This window comes from Eucyclogobius newberryi, unplaced genomic scaffold, assembly GCF_026437365.1.
Source record: "Eucyclogobius newberryi isolate DKJ021-1_F unplaced genomic scaffold, fEucNew1.0.hap1 SCAF_29, whole genome shotgun sequence".
Lineage (NCBI taxonomy): Eukaryota > Metazoa > Chordata > Actinopteri > Gobiiformes > Gobiidae > Eucyclogobius > Eucyclogobius newberryi.
The window spans coordinates 472,539-499,000 of NW_027315934.1; the positions used below are offsets into that span (position 1 = coordinate 472,539).

The 26,462-nt window shown below is 41.9% G+C and overlaps 10 non-coding genes across 10 annotated transcripts; all 10 read right to left on the reverse strand.

The window, feature by feature from the left end:
* Nucleotides 1–644: 644 nt before the first annotated feature.
* On the reverse strand, nucleotides 645–716 carry trnae-cuc (transfer RNA glutamic acid (anticodon CUC)). The gene has a single exon. It is a non-coding gene; the product is annotated as a tRNA-Glu (tRNA).
* Nucleotides 717–2,531: 1,815 nt separating this feature from the next.
* Nucleotides 2,532–2,603, reverse strand: trnae-cuc (transfer RNA glutamic acid (anticodon CUC)). Its single transcript has one exon. It is a non-coding gene; the product is annotated as a tRNA-Glu (tRNA).
* Nucleotides 2,604–4,418: 1,815 nt separating this feature from the next.
* On the reverse strand, nucleotides 4,419–4,490 carry trnae-cuc (transfer RNA glutamic acid (anticodon CUC)). The gene has a single exon. It is a non-coding gene; the product is annotated as a tRNA-Glu (tRNA).
* Nucleotides 4,491–6,298: 1,808 nt separating this feature from the next.
* Nucleotides 6,299–6,370, reverse strand: trnae-uuc (transfer RNA glutamic acid (anticodon UUC)). Its single transcript has one exon. It is a non-coding gene; the product is annotated as a tRNA-Glu (tRNA).
* Nucleotides 6,371–15,219: 8,849 nt separating this feature from the next.
* trnae-cuc (transfer RNA glutamic acid (anticodon CUC)) lies at nucleotides 15,220–15,291 on the reverse strand. Its single transcript has one exon. It is a non-coding gene; the product is annotated as a tRNA-Glu (tRNA).
* Nucleotides 15,292–17,101: 1,810 nt separating this feature from the next.
* Nucleotides 17,102–17,173, reverse strand: trnae-cuc (transfer RNA glutamic acid (anticodon CUC)). The gene has a single exon. It is a non-coding gene; the product is annotated as a tRNA-Glu (tRNA).
* Nucleotides 17,174–18,983: 1,810 nt separating this feature from the next.
* Nucleotides 18,984–19,055, reverse strand: trnae-cuc (transfer RNA glutamic acid (anticodon CUC)). Its single transcript has one exon. It is a non-coding gene; the product is annotated as a tRNA-Glu (tRNA).
* Nucleotides 19,056–20,843: 1,788 nt separating this feature from the next.
* trnae-cuc (transfer RNA glutamic acid (anticodon CUC)) lies at nucleotides 20,844–20,915 on the reverse strand. Its single transcript has one exon. It is a non-coding gene; the product is annotated as a tRNA-Glu (tRNA).
* Nucleotides 20,916–22,704: 1,789 nt separating this feature from the next.
* On the reverse strand, nucleotides 22,705–22,776 carry trnae-cuc (transfer RNA glutamic acid (anticodon CUC)). The gene has a single exon. It is a non-coding gene; the product is annotated as a tRNA-Glu (tRNA).
* Nucleotides 22,777–24,591: 1,815 nt separating this feature from the next.
* On the reverse strand, nucleotides 24,592–24,663 carry trnae-cuc (transfer RNA glutamic acid (anticodon CUC)). Its single transcript has one exon. It is a non-coding gene; the product is annotated as a tRNA-Glu (tRNA).
* Nucleotides 24,664–26,462: the final 1,799 nt, after the last annotated feature.

The window sequence follows — 26,462 nt, forward strand, 5'->3', positions numbered from 1 at the left end:
GATTCAATTCCAGTTGACAGAAATCCTAACCACTAGAGCATATGGGAAATGTAAGAATCAAGTGTAAAAGATTGAAGTGTAACATAAGCCTCATGGATGTTGGAGAGGTTAAGGAACAGTGCTCAGTTGGGGCACCAGCTTTTAAGCAAGCATTTTTACAATCTAAAAGTGCTTGGTTCTGCATGTAATGGAAAGAAGCCCACTCTACGTGCAACAAATCTCGTGATTTGTATTTTGCTTTTGCCAAATAGAAGTTTTTCTTGATATTGAATACAGTTCGTTTTGCTCTCAAATTTGAGATATTGTTTTGTTTCAAACAAAGCATTTGACTGAGTGCATGAAAACATTTTGGGTAAGAAGCACTATCTGGCCATTCTGAGTTTGTGTTGGATCCCCACTAGATATTCTGGCTGAGTGGTTTAAGGGGCTAGATTTAGGTTCGTGTCCCTGTGAAGGGATGCATTCAAATCCAACAACTGTTAGACTGCATGGAAAAGCTAAAGGTCGATTACTAGATATTAAAGCTGCGCCCAAATGCGTGATATTTTTCTATGCCTCGCTGGACACCAATTAATGGTTTTTACACTTGTTTTCACAACATGTCCTGTGCGTACTGTGGATACAAGTCTTCCAAGAGCAGGATATTCCCATACCGGGAGTTGAACCCGGGCCACCTGGGTGAGAACCAGGAATCCTAACCGCTGGACAATATGGAAAGGATTACAAAGCAAATGATTGAAGTATAAAGTAGACCTCAGTGATGTTTGAGAGTTGAGAAACAGTCCAAACAGTGCATATTTGGGGAATCAGCTTGTTAGCAAGCATTTTTAATCCAGTCTAAAAGTGTTTGATTCTGCATGTAATTGAAAGAAGCCCATTCTAAATGGAAAAAGTCTCGTGATTTGTATGTTGCTTGTCGTTCAGCCAATAAGACCATGGATCTGAAATCCACAATACGGGATTTTGGAGGCTATTGTCCTGTGCATTATAATTATGGGGTTTTGTACACCTAATAGACTCAAATTGCTTCAAAATGTGTAACCATAGTCCTTTTTTGACCTACATCTTGTTGATTCAGCATGAGTATGCAATTTTACTAGGTGCTGATTGCTGGACCATTATCTTAAAGACAAGAGAGTTCCTTAAACATAGCGTTGACTTTGATTACTTGTGAAGTAACATAGTCTTGAAAGAGTTCCTTCTCAGCTATTTTTCCCCAAAAAAAGAAATGACAATGTAGGATGGATTAAATAAAAGTGCTGCTCGATTAAATGGAAGGTGGAACTGGGAGCTCGCGCTGAAACTCAGCTTCCATCATCTATATCGGCATCAGTTGAGAATAAACCTACACTTTGCTGACTAGCTTGGTTAATCCTGATTAGAAAAGCCATCAGTGCAAAGTAACACATTCTAGTAGAGGATGGTTTCGATCCATCGACCTCTGGGTTATGGGCCCAACACGCTTCCGCTGCGCCACTCTGCTGAGTGCTCTCCTTCGATGGGACTTGAACCTAAAATACCTGGTTTAGGGGGCCAGTGCATTATACCTACGGGGCTATATACATCTAAATGACTCAAATTGCTTCAAAATGTGTTATCTAGATTCAAAGGTAATGCAGAACTGGGATCTTGCACAGAAGCACTGTGCTCTACCACTGAGCTACATCCCCATCTACCACCTGTCATGATTTTTTTCCAAGCAAGGTTTGGAGACAACACCTTTCCCTTTGTGCCATGAACAGACTACTAAATGGCGCTGCAGGGGACTGAACCCAGGATTTCCTACATGCCCTTGATCTGAAAGAAATGCTGAGAAATTAAACATGCTGGTTTATAAAATGGAACGAAAGCTTGAAAGTTGTGCTCCCAAACAGACGTTGCTGACAGGATTCAATTCCAGTTGACAGAAATCCTAACCACGAGAGCATATGGGAAATGTAAGAATCAAGTGTAAAAGATTGAAGCGTAACATAAGCCTCATGGCTGTTGGAGAGGTTAAGGAACAGTGCTCAGTTGGGGCACCAGCTTTTAAGCAAGCATTTTTACTATCTAAAAGTGCTTGGTTCTGCATGTAATGGAAAGAAGCCCACTCTACGTGCAACAAATCTCGTGATTTGTATTTTGCTTTTGCCAAATAGAAGTTTTTCTTGATATTGAATACAGTTCGTTTTGCTCTCAAATTTGAGATATTGTTTTGTTTCAAACAAAGCATTTGACTGAGTGCATGAAAACATCTTGGGTAAGAAGCACTATCTGGCCATTCTGAGTTTGTGTTGGATCCCCACTAGATATTCTGGCCGAGTGGTCTAAGGGGCTAGATTTAGGTTCGTGTCCCTGTGAAGGGATGCATTCAAATCCAACAACTGTTAGACTGCATGGAAAAGCTAAAGGTCGATTACCAGATATTAAAGCTGCGCCCAAATGCGTGATATTTTTCTATGCCTCGCTGGACACCAATTAAAGGTTTTTACACTTGTTTTCACAACATGTCCTGTGCGTACTGTGGATACAAGTCTTCCAAGAGCAGGATATTCCCATACCGGGAGTTGAACCCGGGCCACCTGGGTGAGAACCAGGAATCCTAACCGCTGGACCATATGGAAAGGATTACGACGCAAATGATTGAAGTATAAAGTAGACCTCAGTGATGTTTGAGAGTTGAGAAACAGTCCAAACAGTGCATATTTGGGGAATCAGCTTGTTAGCAAGCATTTTTAATCCAGTCTAAAAGTGTTTGATTCTGCATGTAATTGAAAGAAGCCCATTCTAAATGGAAAAAGTCTCGTGATTTGTATGTTGCTTGTCGTTCAGCCAATAAGACCATGGACCTGAAATCCACAATACGGGATTTTGGAGGCTATTGTCCTGTGCATTATAATTATGGGGTTTTGTACACCTAATAGACTCAAATTGCTTCAAAATGTGTAACCATAGTCCTTTTTTGACCTACATCTTGTTGGTTCAGCATGAGTATGCAATTTTACTAGGTGCTGATTGCTGGACCATTATCTTAAAGACAAGAGAGTTCCTTAAACATAGCGTTGACTTTGATTACTTGTGAAGTAACATAGTCTTGAAAGAGTTCCTTCTCAGCTATTTTTCCCCCAAAAAAGAAATGACAATGTAGGATGGATTAAATAAAAGTGCTGCTCGATTAAATGGAAGGTGGAACTGGGAGCTCGCGCTGAAACTCAGCTTCCATCATCTATATCGGCATCAGTTGAGAATAAACCTACACTTTGCTGACTAGCTTGGTTAATCCTGATTAGAAAAGCCATCAGTGCAAAGTAACACATTCTAGCATAGGATGGTTTCGATCCATCGACCTCTGGGTTATGGGCCCAGCACGCTTCCGCTGCGCCACTCTGCTGAGTGCTCTCCTTCGATGGGACTTGAACCTAAAATACCTGGTTTAGGGGGCCAGTGCATTATACCTACGGGGCTATATACATCTAAATGACTCAAATTGCTTCAAAATGTGTTATCTAGATTCAAAGGTAATGCAGAACTGGGATCTTGCACAGAAGCACTGTGCTCTACCACTGAGCTACATCCCCATCTACTGCCTGTCATGATTTTTTTCCAAGCAAGGTTTGGAGACAACACCTTTCCCTTTGTGCCATGAACAGACTACTGAATGGCGCTGCAGGGGACTGAACCCAGGATTTCCTACATGCCCTTGATCTGAAAGAAATGCTGAGAAATGAAACATGCTGGTTTATAAAATGGAACGAAAGCTTGAAAGTTGTGCTCCCAAACAGACGTTGCTGACAGGATTCAATTCCAGTTGACAGAAATCCTAACCACGAGAGCATATGGGAAATGTAAGAATCAAGTGTAAAAGATTGAAGCGTAACATAAGCCTCATGGCTGTTGGAGAGGTTAAGGAACAGTGCTCAGTTGGGGCACCAGCTTTTAAGCAAGCATTTTTACTATCTAAAAGTGCTTGGTTCTGCATGTAATGGAAAGAAGCCCACTCTACGTGCAACAAATCTCGTGATTTGTATTTTGCTTTTGCCAAATAGAAGTTTTTCTTGATATTGAATACAGTTCGTTTTGCTCTCAAATTTGAGATATTGTTTTGTTTCAAACAAAGCATTTGACTGAGTGCATGAAAACATCTTGGGTAAGAAGCACTATCTGGCCATTCTGAGTTTGTGTTGGATCCCCACTAGATATTCTGGCCGAGTGGTCTAAGGGGCTAGATTTAGGTTCGTGTCCCTGTGAAGGGATGCATTCAAATCCAACAACTGTTAGACTGCATGAAAAAGCTAAAGGTCGATTACTAGATATTAAAGCTGCGCCCAAATGCGTGATATTTTTCTATGCCTCGCTGGACACCAATTAAAGGTTTTTACACTTGTTTTCACAACATGTCCTGTGCGTACTGTGGATACAAGTCTTCCAAGAGCAGGATATTCCCATACCGGGAGTTGAACCCGGGCCACCTGGGTGAGAACCAGGAATCCTAACCGCTGGACCATATGGAAAGGATTACAAAGCAAATGATTGAAGTATAAAGTAGACCTCAGTGATGTTTGAGAGTTGAGAAACAGTCCAAACAGTGCATATTTGGGGAATCAGCTTGTTAGCAAGCATTTTTAATCCAGTCTAAAAGTGTTTGATTCTGCATGTAATTGAAAGAAGCCCATTCTAAATGGAAAAAGTCTCGTGATTTGTATGTTGCTTGTCGTTCAGCCAATAAGACCATGGACCTGAAATCCACAATACGGGATTTTGGAGGCTATTGTCCTGTGCATTATAATTATGGGGTTTTGTACACCTAATAGACTCAAATTGCTTCAAAATGTGTAACCATAGTCCTTTTTTGACCTACATCTTGTTGGTTCAGCATGAGTATGCAATTTTACTAGGTGCTGATTGCTGGACCATTATCTTAAAGACAAGAGAGTTCCTTAAACATAGCGTTGACTTTGATTACTTGTGAAGTAACATAGTCTTGAAAGAGTTCCTTCTCAGCTATTTTTCCCCCAAAAAAGAAATTACAATGTAGGATGGATTAAATAAAAGTGCTGCTCGATTAAATGGAAGGTGGAACTGGGAGCTCGCGCTGAAACTCAGCTTCCATCATCTATATCGGCATCAGTTGAGAATAAACCTACACTTTGCTGACTAGCTTGGTTAATCCTGATTAGAAAAGCCATCAGTGCAAAGTAACACATTCTAGCAGAGGATGGTTTCGATCCATCGACCTCTGGGTTATGGGCCCAACACGCTTCCGCTGCGCCACTCTGCTGAGTGCTCTCCTTCGATGGGACTTGAACCTAAAATACCTGGTTTAGGGGGCCAGTGCATTATACCTACGGGGCTATATACATCTAAATGACTCAAATTGCTTCAAAATGTGTTATCTAGATTCAAAGGTAATGCAGAACTGGGATCTTGCACAGAAGCACTGTGCTCTACCACTGAGCTACATCCCCATCTACTGCCTGTCATGATTTTTTTCCAAGCAAGGTTTGGACCTTTCCCTTTGTGCCATGAACAGACTACTGAATGGCGCTGCAGGGGACTGAACCCAGGATTTCCTACATGCCCTTGATCTGAAAGAAATGCTGAGAAATTAAACATGCTGGTTTATAAAATGGAACGAAAGCTTGAAAGTTGTGCTCCCAAACAGACGTTGCTGACAGGATTCAATTCCAGTTGACAGAAATCCTAACCACGAGAGCATATGGGAAATGTAAGAATCAAGTGTAAAAGATTGAAGCGTAACATAAGCCTCATGGCTGTTGGAGAGGTTAAGGAACAGTGCTCAGTTGGGGCACCAGCTTTTAAGCAAGCATTTTTACTATCTAAAAGTGCTTGGTTCTGCATGTAATGGAAAGAAGCCCACTCTACGTGCAACAAATCTCGTGATTTGTATTTTGCTTTTGCCAAATAGAAGTTTTTCTTGATATTGAATACAGTTCGTTTTGCTCTCAAATTTGAGATATTGTTTTGTTTCAAACAAAGCATTTGACTGAGTGCATGAAAACATCTTGGGTAAGAAGCACTATCTGGCCATTCTGAGTTTGTGTTGGATCCCCACTAGATATTCTGGCCGAGTGGTCTAAGGGGCTAGATTTAGGTTCGTGTCCCTGTGAAGGGATGCATTCAAATCCAACAACTGTTAGACTGCATGGAAAAGCTAAAGGTCGATTACTAGATATTAAAGCTGCGCCCAAATGCGTGATATTTTTCTATGCCTCGCTGGACACCAATTAAAGGTTTTTACACTTGTTTTCACAACATGTCCTGTGCGTAATGTGGATACAAGTCTTCCAAGAGCAGGATATTCCCATACCGGGAGTTGAACCCGGGCCACCTGGGTGAAAACCAGGAATCCTAACCGCTAGACCATATGGGAAGGATTACAAAGCAACTGATTGAATTATAAAGTAGACCTCAGTGATGTTTGAGAGTTGAGGAACAGTCCAAACAGTGCATATTTGGGGAATCAGCTTGTTAGCAAGCATTTTTAATCCAATCTAAAAGTGTTTGATTCTGCATGTAATTGAAAGAAGCCCATTCTAAATGGAAAAAGTCTCGTGATTTGTATGTTGCTTGTCGTTCAGCCAATAAGACCATGGACCTGAAATCCACAATACGGGATTTTGGAGGCTATTGTCCTGTGCATTATAATTATGGGGTTTTGTACACCTAATAGACTCAAATTGCTTCAAAATGTGTAACCATAGTCCCTTTTTGACCTACATCTTGTTGGTTCAGCATGAGTATGCAATTTTACTAGGTGCTGATTGCTGGACCATTATCTTAAAGACAAGAGAGTTACTTAAACATAGCGTTGACTTTGATTACTTGTGAAGTAACATAGTCTTGAAAGAGTTCCTTCTCAGCTATTTTTCCCCCAAAAAAGAAATGACAATGTAGGATGGATTAAATAAAAGTGCTGCTCGATTAAATGGAAGGTGGAACTGGGAGCTCGCGCTGAAACTCAGCTTCCATCATCTATATCGGCATCAGTTGAGAATAAACCTACACTTTGCTGACTAGCTTGGTTAATCCTGATTAGAAAAGCCATCAGTGCAAAGTAACACATTCTAGCATAGGATGGTTTTGATCCATCGACCTCTGGGTTATGGGCCCAGCACGCTTCCGCTGCGCCACTCTGCTGAGTGCTCTCCTTCGATGGGACTTGAACATAAAATCCCTGGTTTAGGGGGCCAGTGCATTATACCTACGGGGCTATATACATCTAAATGACTCAAATTGCTTCAAAATGTGTTATCTAGATTCAAAGGTAATGCAGAACTGGGATCTTGCACAGAAGCACTGTGCTCTACCACTGAGCTACATCCCCATCTACTGCCTGTCATGATTTTTTTCCAAGCAAGGTTTGGAGACAACACCTTTCCCTTTGTGCCATGAACAGACTACTGAATGGCGCTGCAGGGGACTGAACCCAGGATTTCCTACATGCCCTTGATCTGAAAGAAATGCTGAGAAATGAAACATGCTGGTTTATAAAATGGAACGAAAGCTTGAAAGTTGTGCTCCCAAACAGACGTTGCTGACAGGATTCAATTCCAGTTGACAGAAATCCTAACCACTAGAGCATATGGGAAATGTAAGAATCAAGTGTAAAAGATTGAAGTGTAACATAAGCCTCATGGATGTTGGAGAGGTTAAGGAACAGTGCTCAGTTGGGGCACCAGCTTTTAAGCAAGCATTTTTACTATCTAAAAGTGCTTGGTTCTGCATGTAATGGAAAGAAGCCCACTCTACGTGCAACAAATCTCGTGATTTGTATTTTGCTTTTGCTAAATAGAAGTATTTCTTGATATTGAATACAGTTCATTTTGCTCTCAAATTTGAGATATTGTTTTGTTTCAAACAAAGCATTTGACTGAGTGCATGAAAACATTTTGGGTAAGAAGCACTATCTGGCCATTCTGAGTTTGTGTTGGATCCCCACTAGATATTCTGGCCGAGTGGTCTAAGGGGCTAGATTTAGGTTCGTGTCCCTGTGAAGGGATGCATTCAAATCCAACAACTGTTAGACTGCATGGAAAAGCTAAAGGTCGACTACTAGATATTAAAGCTGCGCCCAAATGCGTGATATTTTTCTATGCCTCGCTGGACACCAATTGAAGGTTTTTACACTTGTTTTCACAACATGTCCTGTGCGTAATGTGGATACAAGTCTTCCAAGAGCAGGATATTCCCATACCGGGAGTTGAACCCGGGCCACCTGGGTGAAAACTGCGAATCCTAACCGCTAGACCATATAGGATGGATTACAAAGCAACTGATTGAATTATAAAGTAGACCTCAGTGATGTTTGAGAGTTGAGGAACAGTCCAAACAGTGCATATTTGGGGAATCAGCTTGTTAGCAAGCATTTTTAATCCAATCTAAAAGTGTTTGATTCTGCATGTAATTGAAAGAAGCCCATTCTAAATGGAAAAAGTCTCGTGATTTGTATGTTGCTTGTCGTTCAGCCAATAAGACCATGGACCTGAAATCCACAATACGGGATTTTGGAGGCTATTGTCCTGTGCATTATAATTATGGGGTTTTGTACACCTAATGGACTCAAATTGCTTCAAAATGTGTAACCATAGTTCTTTTTTGACCTACATCTTGTTGGTTCAGCATGAGTATGCAATTTTACTAGGTGCTGATTGCTGGACCATTATCTTAAAGACAAGAGAGTTACTTAAACATAGCGTTGACTTTGATTACTTGTGAAGTAACATAGTCTTGAAAGAGTTCCTTCTCAGCTATTTTTCCCCCCAAAAAAGAAATGACAATGTAGGATGGATTAAATAAAAGTGCTGCTCGATTAAATGGAAGGTGGAACTGGGAGCTCGCGCTGAAACTCAGCTTCCATCATCTATATCGGCATCACTTGAGAATAAACCTAAACTTTGCTGACTAGCTTGGTTAATCCTGATTAGAAAAGCCATCAGTGCAAATAAACACATTCTAGCAGAGGATGGTTTCGATCCATCGACCTCTGGGTTATGGGCCCAGCACACTTCCGCTGCGCCACTCTGCTGAGTGCTCTCCTTCGATGGGACTTGAACCTAAAATACCTGGTTTAGGGGGCCAGTGCATTATACCTACGGGGCTATATACATCTAAATGACTCAAATTGCTTCAAAATGTGTTATCTAGATTCAAAGGTAATGCAGAACTGGGATCTTGCACAGAAGCACTGTGCTCTAATCAAATCAAATCAATTTATTTTTGTAAGGCCCAAAATCACAACAACATTTGCCTCTGAGGGCCACAGGGAGAAATGAATCAACAATGTCTGTGGTGGCGATGAAGTCAGACAATGTCTGTGGTGGCGAGGGAGTCAGACAATGTCTGTGGTGGCGAGGGACGATGTCCCAGGGTCCTCTGTCCTTAGACTCTCCTTCTCGGCCAGGAAAAACTACAAGAAAAACCTCTTTGGGAAAAAAGCGTAGAAACCTGGAGGAGTTCCAGTGAAGGAGAGATCCGACTCTCACAGACGGACAGACGGACACGAGGGAGACTGGAGCTGGACCCACTCTTCAGGCAGATGAGGGACCGACTGAGGCAAACTGGACCCACTCTTCAGGCAGATGAGGGACCGACTGAGGCGAACTGGACCCACTCTTCAGGCAGATGAGGGACCGACTGAGGCGAACTGGACCCACTCTTCAGGCAGATGAGGGACCGACTGAGGCGAACTGGACCCACTCTTCAGGCAGATGAGGGACCGTTGGAGGCGAGCTGGACCCACTCGTCAGGCAGATGAGGGACCGTCGGGGGCAAGCTGGACCCACCCCTCAGGCAGATGAGGGACCGTCCACACAGGGCAGGGACCACTTCACCAGGGGAGGGGCATCTGGGTCCACAGGTCCTCAGGAGTGAGAGAAAGAAAAAGAAGGCGGTGAACAGTTTGCAAGTGGAATCAAAAAATAAATATTGTTTGATAGCATAAGTAGTCAGAAGAAGAAGAGGATAGTGCTCAAGCTGTCATACTTCCCCCAGCATAGTTACTCCTAGGGCAGCGTAGCTGAAGCTGTGGGTTTATGTTTCTGTTCCTAACTAGTCTGACCATAAGCGATTTCGAAGAGGAATGTTTTAAGCCTGGACTTAAATGAAGAGACTGTGTCAGCATATTTAACATGGGTCGGGAGCTGATTCCATAACACAGGAGCTTGGGAGCTAAACGCTCTACCTCCTACAGTACTTTTAGAGACTCTTGGCACCACCAGAAGGCCGGCATTCTGAGAGCGAAGAGCTCTGTTTGGATGATATGGTTCTAGAGCATCTTTGAGGTAGGATGGGGCCATGTCATTTATGGCTTTGTAGGTCAAGAGTAGAATTTTGAATTTGATTCTAAACTCGACAGGGAGCCAGTGAAGAGACTTCAGCACTGGCGTAATGTGCTCTCTTCTTTTTGTTCCTGTTAGTAATCTTGCTGCTGCATTTTGAACCAGTTGAAAGCTTTTTATGGAGCTTTTAGGACACGCTGCAAGCAGGGAGTTACAGTAGTCTAATCTAGTCGTTACAAATGCATGGATACGTTTTTCGGCATCACTTTTAGGCAGGATTCTTCTGATTTTGGCTATGTTGCGCAAATGGAAATAAGCTGTTTTACAAGCTTGATTTATATGAGCTTTAAATGAGAGCTCCTGGTCAAATAAGACTCCAAGGTTTCTTACAGTAGAACTGAAGGCTACACTGACATTGTCCAGTGTGACTATCTGCTCAGATAGAGCATCTCGTAGATGCTTAGGGCCAAGCACAATGACCTCGGTTTTTTTCAGGGTTAAGAAGCAGGTAGTTTAGTGTCATCCAGGTTTTTATCTCCTTCACACAAGTACTAAGTCTGTCTACTTGATCGCTCTGATCAGGTTTCATTGATAAATACAGCTGAGTGTCGTCTGCATAGCAGTGGAAGTTAATGTCATGCTTTCTGATAATGTTGCCTAATGGCAGCATATAAAGAGTAAACAGAATTGGACCGAGTACCGAACCCTGTGGCACACCGTAAATTACTTTAGAGCTTGGTGAGGAGCTCTGGTTTACATTAACAAATTGGAACCTATCAGATAGATAGGATTTAAACCAGCTGAGGGCTGTTCCTCCAACACCTACATCACATTCTAACCTCTGCAGTAGAATGTTGTGGTCGATGGTGTCAAACGCTGCGCTGAGGTCCAACAGAACCAGGACTGAGACCAGTCCATCGTCAGCGGCTAATAACAAATCATTTGTGACTTTAACCAGTGCAGTTTCAGTGCTGTGGTGGGCTCTGAACCCTGACTGAAAAACTTCAAATAAGTTATTGTCCTGCAGGTGGCGACAAAGCTGTTTTACTACAACGTTTTCAAGGATTTTAGAGACGAAGGGAAGATTTGAAATAGGTCTGTAGTTTACCAATAGGTCGGGATCTAGATTAGGCTTTTTCAGAAGAGGTTTAATGACTGCATGTTTGAAGGACTGTGGAACATAGCCACTTTCGAGTGAAGTATTTATTATAGTAAGGATAGGGTCTATAATTAGGGGGAGAATGTCTTTGAGGAGTCTGCTTGGAATGGGGTCTAGGACACAAGTTGAGCTTTTAGAAGACATAATGGCTGAAGTTATCTCTGTTTGATCAACAGCTGTGAACCTTTCTAAGTTTACAGGTGGATTTATATGGGACGTTAGATTTACAGCTTGGGCTAGTTCAGGGCTAATAGCGGGCGTAATTTCATCTAATTTATCTCTGATTGTTTTTATTTTATTGTTAAAAAATAGGAGAAAATCATCAGAGCTAAGTGTAGCTGGGATTGAGGGCTCTACTGCACTGTGACAGTTTGTTAGCCTAGCTACAGTGCTGAAAAGGAATTTAGTGTTACTTTTGTTGACTTCTATTAGATTTGAATAATATCTGGTTTGGGCCTTACGCAGAGCCTGCTTATAGGACAGCAGGCAACTTTTCCATGCTTTTAGGGATTCTTCGGTGCAAGAGCGATGAAATAATCCCTCTAACTTTCTAACTCTTTGTTTATGTGAACGCAGTTCTTGGTTGTACCATGGGGAGGCGCGCTTTGGCCTAATGACCTTCTGTTTTAACGGCGCGACAACGTCAAGAGCAGACTTCAGAGAATTCATGGTCAAGTCGACAAATTGATCACTTAAACTGGGACTAAAGCTGTTCTCAGCAGGATCACATGACATGTCACTGAATATTGGCTCTATTATTTCTTTGAATTTTGAGATAGATTTTTCAGATATTGTCCTTTTCATTGTAACTTTATTTTGTGGGACTGGATGATCTTTAAGAATAAACTGAAAGGTAATAAGGAAATGGTCTGACAATATAGGGTTTTGAGGGAGGACAATGAGGTCACTAATCTCTGTTCCATACGTTAGGATAAGATCCAGAGTGTTCTTGTGAGTGTGAGTCGGTTTATTTACATTCTGAGTGAAACCAATGCTGTCTAACAAGGCGCTGAAGGCATTACTGAGAGCGTCATCACTCATGTTCACGTGGATATTAAAGTCTCCAACTATAACTATTTTATCCCAGGCTAACACTAAGTTTGATATAAAGTCAGAAAACTCTGTTAAAAACTCTGAGTAGGGACCAGGAGGTCGGTAGATAACTATGAACAAAACTCCTTTTTGGTTTTTCATATTTGGACATGTGATCGACAGCATAAGGCTTTCAAATGAGTGAAATGCATTGTTAGTTTTAGGGCTCATGAGTAGGCTTGAGTGGGAGATCACTGCCACACCACCACCTCGGCCTGTGCTCCTGGCGGTCTGAAAGTTAACATGGGTGGGTGGGGTGGACTCATTTAGTCTGACGTAGTCGTCTTGTTGAAGCCACGTTTCAGTTAGAGCTAGAAGATCTATATTATAGTCACTAATTAATTCATTAACTAAGAGCGATTTGGAGGAAATTGCTCTAATGTTTAGCAGTCCACATTTTACGTGTTTATTCATTTGTATATTTGTGTCATTTGTGATTGTTATTTTCCTTAAGTTATTTGGTCTGACGCCTGAAATATTTTTTCTGAGATGTGACTTTTTGGCATTATTTGTACGAGGGACACGAGGGACACACACAGTCTCTATCTGTCTTGAATCTGAACACTTCACATGTAACAGAACGGGCGAGAGTTCAGCGACAGAGGAGCGTCTTGAACTGCTGCTCTGCACCTGCACCTGGGGCTCATCCCTGGATGGTCACTTAACACGACTGAGACTATCGGTCAAGTTCCGAACTAATAGGGATGTACCCTCCGAAGTCGGATGGATGCCATCCCTGCGTATGAGCCCGGGCTTTCCCCAAAACGCACTCCAGTTATCAATAAAGACAACGTTGTTTTGAGGGCACCATCTGGATAACCAGTTGTTGAATGCTGAGAGACGGCTGTACAATTCAGCATTGATCCGATTGGGCAGGGGACCAGAAAATATTACGGTGTCTGACATCGACTTCGCAAGGTCACACACCGCGGCTACTTGAACTTTGAGCACCTCTGATTGTCTCCGCCGGGCGTCGTTACCGCCTGCGTGAACCACGACTCGCCGGAAACGGGTCCTACTCTGCTTTAAGATCCTAAGGTTTCCTTCGATGTCACCCATTCTGGCCCCCGGGTAACACCTAACGCTAGCAGCTGGCAGCTTCACGTCTCTGACAATAGAACTCCCGATTACAAGAGTTTCTCTCGTGTGTTCAGCGGGCGTGTGATCGCTGAGGGGAGAAAACCTATTATAGACGTGAAGCTCACGGCGCTCTGAGGTTCGGCGTTTAGCGCCTTGTCCCCTCCGAACTGTCACAAATTGGTCCTTATTCTGTTCCTGGTCTAGTCCCGGCTGCACGGGAGACGCTGAGGGGCTGAGCTCGGCCTTACTGCTACTGCTAATGCTAATGCTACGCCCTGTAGCGCGATCCGGTAGCCCTCGCGCTAAAACCGAACTATAACTGGACTTAAGCTCCTCTAAACAGCGGATCCGCGCTTCTAACTCCGTAACCCTGGCCTCCAAAACTACCACTACACTGCACTTCACGCACCTATCAGAGAAGGAGCCAGGGTTCTGACTCGACATATGACAGCTCAAACAGGTAAAGGTAGATCCAGCCATGACGCTAGCGGCTAGGCTAGTTCAGGCTGGAGCTAGAGAGTGAGGAGGGCTTTTTAATCCACGAAATACAGAAAAATGAGCGGTTTGAGGCTCCGGATTGTTTGCGGAGAAATCAAACGCTCACTTTCGTGTATATGATGCGTAAATAGTGTGTATAATTCGTGGATTAATCGGTAAAAGGCTCTAAGAACGAACAGCTCTGAAAACGCGACACACTCACCGGAAATGACGTCCAACTTCCTGTCTCTATCTGGCTCTACCACTGAGCTACATCCCCATCTACTGCCTGTCATGATTTTTTTCCAAGCAAGGTTTGGACCTTTCCCTTTGTGCCATGAACAGACTACTGAATGGCGCTGCAGGGGACTGAACCCAGGATTTCCTACATGCCCTTGATCTGAAAGAAATGCTGAGAAATGAAACATGCTGGTTTATAAAATGGAACGAAAGCTTGAAAGTTGTGCTCCCAAACAGACGTTGCTGACAGGATTCAATTCCAGTTGACAGAAATCCTAACCACTAGAGCATATGGGAAATGTAAGAATCAAGTGTAAAAGATTGAAGTGTAACATAAGCCTCATGGATGTTGGAGAGGTTAAGGAACAGTGCTCAGTTGGGGCACCAGCTTTTAAGCAAGCATTTTTACTATCTAAAAGTGCTTGGTTCTGCATGTAATGGAAAGAAGCCCACTCTACGTGCAACAAATCTCGTGATTTGTATTTTGCTTTTGCTAAATAGAAGTATTTCTTGATATTGAATACAGTTCATTTTGCTCTCAAATTTGAGATATTGTTTTGTTTCAAACAAAGCATTTGACTGAGTGCATGAAAACATTTTGGGTAAGAAGCACTATCTGGCCATTCTGAGTTTGTGTTGGATCCCTACTAGATATTCTGGCCGAGTGGTCTAAGGGGCTAGATTTAGGTTCGTGTCCCTGTGAAGGGATGCATTCAAATCCAACAACTGTTAGACTGCATGGAAAAGCTAAAGGTCGATTACTAGATATTAAAGCTGCGCCCAAATGCGTGATATTTTTCTATGCCTCGCTGGACACCAATTAAAGGTTTTTACACTTGCTTTCACAACATGTCCTGTGCGTAATGTGGATACAAGTCTTCCAAGAGCAGGATATTCCCATACCGGGAGTTGAACCCGGGCCACCTGGGTGAGAACCAGGAATCCTAACCGCTAGACCATATGGGAAGGATAACAAAGCAGCTGATTGAATTATAAAGTAGACCTCAGTGATGTTTGAGAGTTGAGGAACAGTCCAAACAGTGCATATTTGGGGAATCAGCTTGTTAGCAAGCATTTTTAATCCAATCTAAAAGTGTTTGATTCTGCATGTAATTGAAAGAAGCCCATTCTAAATGGAAAAAGTCTCGTGATTTGTATGTTGCTTGTCGTTCAGCCAATAAGACCATGGACCTGAAATCCACAATACGGGATTTTGGAGGCTATTGTCCTATGCATTATAATTATGGGGTTTTGTACACCTAATGGACTCAAATTGCTTCAAAATGTGTAACCATAGTTCTTTTTTGACCTACATCTTGTTGGTTCAGCATGAGTATGCAATTTTACTAGGTGCTGATTGCTGGACCATTATCTTAAAGACAAGAGAGTTACTTAAACATAGCGTTGACTTTGATTACTTGTGAAGTAACATAGTCTTGAAAGAGTTCCTTCTCAGCTATTTTTCCCCCCAAAAAAGAAATGACAATGTAGGATGGATTAAATAAAAGTGCTGCTCGATTAAATGGAAGGTGGAACTGGGAGCTCGCGCTGAAACTCAGCTTCCATCATCTATATCGGCATCAGTTGAGAATAAACCTACACTTTGCTGACTAGCTTGGTTAATCCTGATTAGAAAAGCCATCAGTGCAAAGTAACACATTCTAGCAGAGGATGGTTTCGATCCATCGACCTCTGGGTTATGGGCCCAGCACGCTTCCGCTGCGCCACTCTGCTGAGTGCTCTCTTTCGATGGGACTTGAACCTAAAATACCTGGTTTAGGGGGCCAGTGCATTATACCTACGGGGCTATATACATCTAAATGACTCAAATTGCTTCAAAATGTGTTATCTAGATTCAAAGGTAATGCAGAACTGGGATCTTGCACAGAAGCACTGTGCTCTACCACTGAGCTACATCCCCATCTACTGCCTGTCATGATTTTTTTTCCAAGCAAGGTTTGGACCTTTCCCTTTGTGCCATGAACAGACTACTGAATGGCGCTGCAGGGGACTGAACCCAGGATTTCCTACATGCCCTTGATCTGAAAGAAATGCTGAGAAATGAAACATGCTGGTTTATAAAATGGAACGAAAGCTTGAAAGTTGTGCTCCAAAACAGACGTTGCTGACAGGATTCAATTCCAGTTGACAGAAATCCTAACCACTAGAGCATATGGGAAATGTAAGAATCAAGTGTAAAAGATTGAAGTGTAACATAAGCCTCATGGATGTTGGAGAGGTTAAGGAACAGTGCTCAGTTGGGGCACCAGCTTTTAAGCAAGCATTTTTACTATCTAAAAGTGCTTGGTTCTGCATGTAATGGAAAGAAGCCCACTCTACGTGCAACAAATCTCGTGATTTGTATTTTGCTTTTGCTAAATAGAAGTATTTCTTGATATTGAATACAGTTCATTTTGCTCTCAAATTTGAGATATTGTTTTGTTTCAAACAAAGCATTTGACTGAGTGCATGAAAACATTTTGGGTAAGAAGCACTATCTGGCCATTCTGAGTTTGTGTTGGATCCCTACTAGATATTCTGGCCGAGTGGTCTAAGGGGCTAGATTTAGGTACGTGTCCCTGTGAAGGGATGCATTCAAATCCAACAACTGTTAGACTGCATGGAAAAGCTAAACGTCGATTACTAGATATTAAAGCTGCGCCCAAATGCGTGATATTTTTCTATGCCTCGCTGGACACCAATTAAAGGTTTTTACACTTGTTTTCACAACATGTCCTGTGCGTAATGTGGATACAAGTCTTCCAAGAGCAGGATATTCCCATACCGGGAGTTGAACCCGGGCCACCTGGGTGAGAACCAGGAATCCTAACCGCTAGACCATATGGGAAGGATTACAAAGTAACTGATTGAATTATAAAGTAGACCTCAGTGATGTTTGAGAGTTGAGGAACAGTCCAAACAGTGCATATTTGGGGAATCAGCTTGTTAGCAAGCATTTTTAATCCAATCTAAAAGTGTTTGATTCTGCATGTAATTGAAAGAAGCCCATTCTAAATGGAAAAAGTCTCGTGATTTGTATATTGCTTGTCATTCAGCCAATAAGACCATGGACCTGAAATCCACAATACGGGATTTTGGAGGCTATTGTCCTGTGCATTATAATTATGGGGTTTTGTACACCTAATAGACTCAAATTACTTCAAAATGTGTAACCATAGTCCTTTTTTGACCTACATCTTGTTGGTTCAGCATGAGTATGCAATTTTACTAGGTGCTGATTGCTGGACCATTATCTTAAAGACAAGAGAGTTACTTAAACATAGCGTTGACTTTGATTACTTGTGAAGTAACATAGTCTTGAAAGAGTTCCTTCTCAGCTATTTTTCCCCCCAAAAAAGAAATGACAATGTAGGATGGATTAAATAAAAGTGCTGCTCGATTAAATGGAAGGTGGAACTGGGAGCTCGCGCTGAAACTCAGCTTCCATCATCTATATCCGCATCAGTTGAGAATAAACCTACACTTTGCTGACTAGCTTGGTTAATCCTGATTAGAAAAGCCATCAGTGCAAATAAACACATTCTAGCAGAGGATGGTTTCGATCCATCGACCTCTGGGTTATGGGCCCAGCACGCTCCCGCTGCGCCACTCTGCTGAGTGCTCTCCTTCAATGGGACTTGAACCTAAAATCCCTGGTTTAGGGGGCCAGTGCATTATAGCTACGGGGCTATATACATCTAAATGACTCAAATTGCTTCAAAATGTGTTATCTAGATTCAAAGGTAATGCAGAACTGGGATCTTGCACAGAAGCACTGTGCTCTACCACTGAGCTACATCCCCATCTACTGCCTGTCATGATTTTTTTTCCAAGCAAGGTTTGGACCTTTCCCTTTGTGCCATGAACAGACTACTGAATGGCGCTGCAGGGGACTGAACCCAGGATTTCCTACATGCCCTTGATCTGAAAGAAATGCTGAGAAATGAAACATGCTGGTTTATAAAATGGAACGAAAGCTTGAAAGTTGTGCTCCAAAACAGACGTTGCTGACAGGATTCAATTCCAGTTGACAGAAATCCTAACCACTAGAGCATATGGGAAATGTAAGAATCAAGTGTAAAAGATTGAAGTGTAACATAAGCCTCATGGATGTTGGAGAGGTTAAGGAACAGTGCTCAGTTGGGGCACCAGCTTTTAAGCAAGCATTTTTACTATCTAAAAGTGCTTGGTTCTGCATGTAATGGAAAGAAGCCCACTCTACGTGCAACAAATCTCGTGATTTGTATTTTGCTTTTGCTAAATAGAAGTATTTCTTGATATTGAATACAGTTCATTTTGCTCTCAAATTTGAGATATTGTTTTGTTTCAAACAAAGCATTTGACTGAGTGCATGAAAACATTTTGGGTAAGAAGCACTATCTGGCCATTCTGAGTTTGTGTTGGATCCCTACTAGATATTCTGGCCGAGTGGTCTAAGGGGCTAGATTTAGGTTCGTGTCCCTGTGAAGGGATGCATTCAAATCCAACAACTGTTAGACTGCATGGAAAAGCTAAACGTCGATTACTAGATATTAAAGCTGCGCCCAAATGCGTGATATTTTTCTATGCCTCGCTGGACACCAATTAAAGGTTTTTACACTTGTTTTCACAACATGTCCTGTGCGTAATGTGGATACAAGTCTTCCAAGAGCAGCATATTCCCATACCGGGAGTTGAACCCGGGCCACCTGGGTGAGAACCAGGAATCCTAACCGCTAGACCATATGGGAAGGATTACAAAGTAACTGATTGAATTATAAAGTAGACCTCAGTGATGTTTGAGAGTTGAGGAACAGTCCAAACAGTGCATATTTGGGGAATCAGCTTGTTAGCAAGCATTTTTAATCCAATCTAAAAGTGTTTGATTCTGCATGTAATTGAAAGAAGCCCATTCTAAATGGAAAAAGTCTCGTGATTTGTATATTGCTTGTCATTCAGCCAATAAGACCATGGACCTGAAATCCACAATACGGGATTTTGGAGGCTATTGTCCTGTGCATTATAATTATGGGGTTTTGTACACCTAATAGACTCAAATTACTTCAAAATGTGTAACCATAGTCCTTTTTTGACCTACATCTTGTTGGTTCAGCATGAGTATGCAATTTTACTAGGTGCTGATTGCTGGACCATTATCTTAAAGACAAGAGAGTTACTTAAACATAGCGTTGACTTTGATTACTTGTGAAGTAACATAGTCTTGAAAGAGTTCCTTCTCAGCTATTTTTCCCCCCAAAAAAGAAATGACAATGTAGGATGGATTAAATAGAAGGTGGAACTGGGAGCTCGCGCTGAAACTCAGCTTCCATCATCTATATCTGCATCAGTTGAGAATAAACCTACACTTTGCTGACTAGCTTGGTTAATCCTGATTAGAAAAGCCATCAGTGCAAAGTAACACATTCTAGCAGAGGATGGTTTCGATCCATCGACCTCTGGGTTATGGGTACAGCACGCTTCCGCTGCGCCACTCTGCTGAGTGCTCTCCTTCGATGGGACTTGAACCTAAAATACCTGGTTTAGGGGGCCAGTGCATTATACCTACGGGGCTATATACATCTAAATGACTCAAATTGCTTCAAAATGTGTTATCTAGATTCAAAGGTAATGCAGAACTGGGATCTTGCACAGAAGCACTGTGCTCTACCACTGAGCTACATCCCCATCTACTGCCTGTCATGATTTTTTTCCAAGCAAGGTTTGGACCTTTCCCTTTGTGCCATGAACAGACTACTGAATGGCGCTGCAGGGGACTGAACCCAGGATTTCCTACATGCCCTTGATCTGAAAGAAATGCTGAGAAATGAAACATGCTGGTTTATAAAATGGAACGAAAGCTTGAAAGTTGTGCTCCCAAACAGACGTTGCTGACAGGATTCAATTCCAGTTGACAGAAATCCTAACCACTAGAGCATATGGGAAATGTAAGAATCAAGTGTAAAAGATTGAAGTGTAACATAAGCCTCATGGATGTTGGAGAGGTTAAGGAACAGTGCTCAGTTGGGGCACCAGCTTTTAAGCAAGCATTTTTACTATCTAAAAGTGCTTGGTTCTGCATGTAATGGAAAGAAGCCCACTCTACGTGCAACAAATCTCGTGATTTGTATTTTGCTTTTGCTAAATAGAAGTATTTCTTGATATTGAATACAGTTCATTTTGCTCTCAAATTTGAGATATTGTTTTGTTTCAAACAAAGCATTTGACTGAGTGCATGAAAACATTTTGGGTAAGAAGCACTATCTGGCCATTCTGAGTTTGTGTTGGATCCCTACTAGATATTCTGGCCGAGTGGTCTAAGGGGCTAGATTTAGGTTCGTGTCCCTGTGAAGGGATGCATTCAAATCCAACAACTGTTAGACTGCATGGAAAAGCTAAAGGTCGATTACTAGATATTAAAGCTGCGCCCAAATGCGTGATATTTTTCTATGCCTCGCTGGACACCAATTAAAGGTTTTTACACTTGTTTTCACAACATGTCCTGTGCGTAATGTGGATACAAGTCTTCCAAGAGCAGCATATTCCCATACCGGGAGTTGAACCCGGGCCACCTGGGTGAGAACCAGGAATCCTAACCACTAGACCATATGGGAAGGATTACAAAGCAACTGATTGAATTATAAAGTAGACCTCAGTGAGGTTTGAGAGTTGAGGAACAGTCCAAACAGTGCATATTTGGGGAATCAGCTTGTTAGCAAGCATTTTTAATCCAATCTAAAAGTGTTTGATTCTGCATGTAATTGAAAGAAGCCCATTCTAAATGGAAAAAGTCTCGTGATTTGTATGTTGCTTGTCGTTCAGCCAAACAAGACCATGGACCTGAAATCCACAATACGGGATTTTGAAGGCTATTGTCCTGTGCATTATAATTATGGGGTTTTGTACACCTAATAGACTCAAATTGCTTCAAAATGTGTAACCATAGTCCTTTTTTGACCTACATCTTGTTGGTTCAGCATGAGTATGCAATTTTACTAGGTGCTGATTGCTGGACCATTATCTTAAAGACAAGAGAGTTACTTAAACATAGCGTTGACTTTGATTACTTGTGAAGTAACATAGTCTTGAAAGAGTTCCTTCTCAGCTATTTCTCCCCCCAAAAAAGAAATGACAATGTAGGATGGATTAAATAGAAGGTGGAACTGGGAGCTCGCGCTGAAACTCAGCTTCCATCATCTATATCGGCATCAGTTGAGAATAAACCTACACTTTGCTGACTAGCTTGGTTAATCCTGATTAGAAAAGCCATCAGTGCAAAGTAACACATTCTAGCAGAGGATGGTTTCGATCCATCGACCTCTGGGTTATGGGCACAGCACGCTTCCGCTGCGCCACTCTGCTGAGTGCTCTCCTTCGATGGGACTTGAACCTAAAATACCTGGTTTAGGGGGCCAGTGCATTATACCTACGGGGCTATATACATCTAAATGACTCAAATTGCTTCAAAATGTGTTATCTAGATTCAAAGGTAATGCAGAACTGGGATCTTGCACAGAAGCACTGTGCTCTACCACTGAGCTACATCCCCATCTACTGCCTGTCATGATTTTTTTCCAAGCAAGGTTTGGACCTTTCCCTTTGTGCCATGAACAGACTACTGAATGGCGCTGCAGGGGACTGAACCCAGGATTTCCGACATGCCCTTGATCTGAAAGAAATGCTGAGAAATGAAACATGCTGGTTTATAAAATGGAACGAAAGCTTGAAAGTTGTGCTCCCAAACAGACGTTGCTGACAGGATTCAATTCCAGTTGACAGAAATCCTAACCACTAGAGCATATGGGAAATGTAAGAATCAAGTGTAAAAGATTGAAGTGTAACATAAGCCTCATGGATGTTGGAGAGGTTAAGGAACAGTGCTCAGTTGGGGCACCAGCTTTTAAGCAAGCATTTTTACTATCTAAAAGTGCTTGGTTCTGCATGTAATGGAAAGAAGCCCACTCTACGTGCAACAAATCTCGTGATTTGTATTTTGCTTTTGCTAAATAGAAGTATTTCTTGATATTGAATACAGTTCATTTTGCTCTCAAATTTGAGATATTGTTTTGTTTCAAACAAAGCATTTGACTGAGTGCATGAAAACATTTTGGGTAAGAAGCACTATCTGGCCATTCTGAGTTTGTGTTAGATCCCCACTAGATATTCTGGCCGAGTGGTCTAAGGAGCTAGATTTAGGTTCGTGTCCCTGTGAAGGGATGCATTCAAATCCAACCACTGTTAGACTGCATGGAAAAGATAAAGGTCGATTACTAGATATTAAAGCTGCGCCCAAATGCGTGATATTTTTCTATGCCTCGCTAGACACCAATTAAAGGTTTTTACACTTGTTTTCACAACATGTCCTGTGCGTAATGTGGATACAAGTCTTCCAAGAGCAGGATATTCCCATACCGGGAGTTGAACCCGGGCCACCTGGGTGAGAACCAGGAATCCTAACCGCTAGACCATATGGGAAGGATTACAAACCAACTGATTGAATTATAAAGTAGACCTCAGTGATGTTTGAGAGTTGAGGAACAGTCCAAACAGTGCATATTTGGGGAATCAGCTTGTTAGCAAGCATTTTTAATCCAATCTAAAAGTGTTTGATTCTGCATGTAATTGAAAGAAGCCCATTCTAAATGGAAAAAGTCTCGTGATTTGTATGTTGCTTGTCGTTCAGCCAATAAGACCATGGACCTGAAATCCACAATACGGGATTTTGGAGGCTATTGTCCTGTGCATTATAATTATGGGGTTTTGTACACCTAATAGAGTCAAATTGCTTCAAAATGTGTAACCATAGTCCTTTTTTGACCTACATCTTGTTGGTTCAGCATGAGTATGCAATTTTACTAGGTGCTGATTGCTGGACCATTATCTTAAAGACAAGAGAGTTACTTAAACATAGCGTTGACTTTGATTACTTGTGAAGTAACATAGTCTTGAAAGAGTTCCTTCTCAGCTATTTTTTCCCCCAAAAAAGAAATGACAATGTAGGATGGATTAAATAAAATACTGCTCAATTAAATGGAAGGTGGAACTGGGAGCTCGCGCTGAAACTCAGCTTCCATCATCTATATCGGCATCAGTTGAGAATAAACCTACACTTTGCTGACTAGCTTGGTTAATCCTGATTAGAAAAAACATCAGTGCAAATAAACACATTCTAGCAGAGGATGGTTTCGATCCATCGACCTCTGGGTTATGGGCCCAGCACGCTTCCGCTGCGCCACTCTGCTGAGTGCTCTCTTTCGATGGGACTTGAACGTAAAATACCTGGTTTAGGGGGCCATTGCATTATACCTACGGGGCTATATACATCTAAATGACTCAAATTGCTTCAAAATGTGTTATCTAGATTCAAAGGTAATGCAGAACTGGGATCTTGCACAGAAGCACTTTGCTCTACCACTGAGCTACATCCCCATCTACTGCCTGTCATGATTTTTTTCCAAGCAAGGTTTGGAGACAACACCTTTCCCTTTGTGCCATGAACAGACTACTGAATGGTGCTGCAGGGGACTGAACCCAGGATTTCCTACATGCCCTTGATCTGAAAGAAATGCTGAGAAATGAAACATGCTGGTTTATAAAATGGAACGAAAGCTTGAAAGTTGTGCTCCCAAACAGACGTTGCTGACAGGATTCAATTCCAGTTGACAGAAATCCTAACCACTAGAGCATATGGGAAATGTAAGAATCAAGTGTAAAAGATTGAAGTGTAACATAAGCCTCATGGCTGTTGGAGAGGTTAAGGAACAGTGCTCAGTTGGGGCACCAGCTTTTAAGCAAGCATTTTTACTATCTAAAAGTGCTTGGTTCTGCATGTAATGGAAAGAAGCCCACTCTACGTGCAACAAATCTCGTGATTTGTATTTTGCTTTTGCTAAATAGAAGTATTTCTTGATATTGAATACAGTTCATTTTGCTCTCAAATTTGAGATATTGTTTTGTTTCAAACAAAGCATTTGACTGAGTGCATGAAAACATTTTGGGTAAGAAGCACTATCTGGCCATTCTGAGTTTGTGTTGGATCCCCACTAGATATTCTGGCCGAGTGGTCTAAGGAGCTAGATTTAGGTTCGTGTCCCTGTGAAGGGATGCATTCAAATCCAACCACTGTTAGACTGCATGGAAAAGCTAAAGGTCTATTACTAGATATTAAAGCTGCGCCCAAATGCGTGATATTTTTCTATGCCTCGCTGGACACCAATTAACGGTTTTTACACTTGTTTTCACAACATGTCCTGTGCGTAATGTGGATACAAGTCTTCCAAGAGCAGGATATTCCCATACCGGGAGTTGAACCCGGGCCACCTGGGTGAGAACCAGGAATCCTAACCGCTAGACCATATGGGAAGGATTACAAACCAACTGATTGAATTATAAAGTAGACCTCAGTGATGTTTGAGAGTTGAGGAACAGTCCAAACAGTGCATATTTGGGGAATCAGCTTGTTAGCAAGCATTTTTAATCCAATCTAAAAGTGTTTGATTCTGCATGTAATTGAAAGAAGCCCATTCTAAATGGAAAAAGTCTCGTGATTTGTATGTTGCTTGTCGTTCAGCCAATAAGACCATGGACCTGAAATCCACAATACGGGATTTTGGAGGCTATTGTCCTGTGCATTATAATTATGGGGTTTTGTACACCTAATAGACTCAAATTGCTTCAAAATGTGTAACCATAGTCCTTTTTTGACCTACATCTTGTTGGTTCAGCATGAGTATGCAATTTTACTAGGTGCTGATTGCTGGACCATTATCTTAAAGACAAGAGAGTTACTTAAACATAGCGTTGACTTTGATTACTTGTGAAGTAACATAGTCTTGAAAGAGTTCCTTCTCAGCTATTTTTCCCCCCAAAAAAGAAATGACAATGTAGGATGGATTAAATAAAATACTGCTCAATTAAATGGAAGGTGGAACTGGGAGCTCACGCTGAAACTCAGCTTCAATCATCTATATCGGCATCAGTTGAGAATAAACCTACACTTTGCTGACTAGCTTGGTTAATCCTGATTAGAAAAAACATCAGTGCAAATAAACACATTCTAGCAGAGGATGATTTCGATCCATCGACCTCTGGGTTATGGGCCCAGCACGCTTCCGCTGCGCCACTCTGCTGAGTGCTCTCCTTCGATGGGACTTGAACGTAAAATACCTGGTTTAGGGGGCCAGTGCATTATACGTACGGGGCTATATACATCTAAATGACTCAAATTGCTTCAAAATGTGTTATCTAGATTCAAAGGTAATGCAGAACTGGGATCTTGCACAGAAGCACTTTGCTCTACCACTGAGCTACATCCCCATCTACTGCCTGTCATGATTTTTTTCCAAGCAAGGTTTGGAGACAACACCTTTCCCTTTGTGCCATGAACAGACTACTGAATGGTGCTGCAGGGGACTGAACCCAGGATTTCCTACATGCCCTTGATCTGAAAGAAATGCTGAGAAATGAAACATGCTGGTTTATAAAATGGAACGAAAGCTTGAAAGTTGTGCTCCCAAACAGACGTTGCTGACAGGATTCAATTCCAGTTGACAGAAATCCTAACCACTAGAGCATATGGGAAATGTAAGAATCAAGTGTAAAAGATTGAAGTGTAACATAAGCCTCATGGATGTTGGAGAGGTTAAGGAACAGTGCTCAGTTGGGGCACCAGCTTTTAAGCAAGCATTTTTACTATCTAAAAGTGCTTGGTTCTGCATGTAATGGAAAGAAGCCCACTCTACGTGCAACAAATCTCGTGATTTGTATTTTGCTTTTGCTAAATAGAAGTATTTCTTGATATTGAATACAGTTCATTTTGCTCTCAAATTTGAGATATTGTTTTGTTTCAAACAAAGCATTTGAGTGAGTGCATGAAAAAATTTTGGGTAAGAAGCACTATCTGGCCATTCTGAGTTTGTGTTGGATCCCCACTAGATATTCTGGCCGAGTGGTCTAAGGAGCTAGATTTAGGTTTGTGTCCCTGTGAAGGGATGCATTCAAATCCAACCACTGTTAGACTGCATAGAAAAGCTAAAGGTCGATTACTAGATATTAAAGCTGCGCCCAAATGCGTGATATTTTTCTATGCCTCGCTGGACACCAATTAAAGCTTTTTACACTTGTTTTCACAACATGTCCTGTGCGTAATGTGGATACAAGTC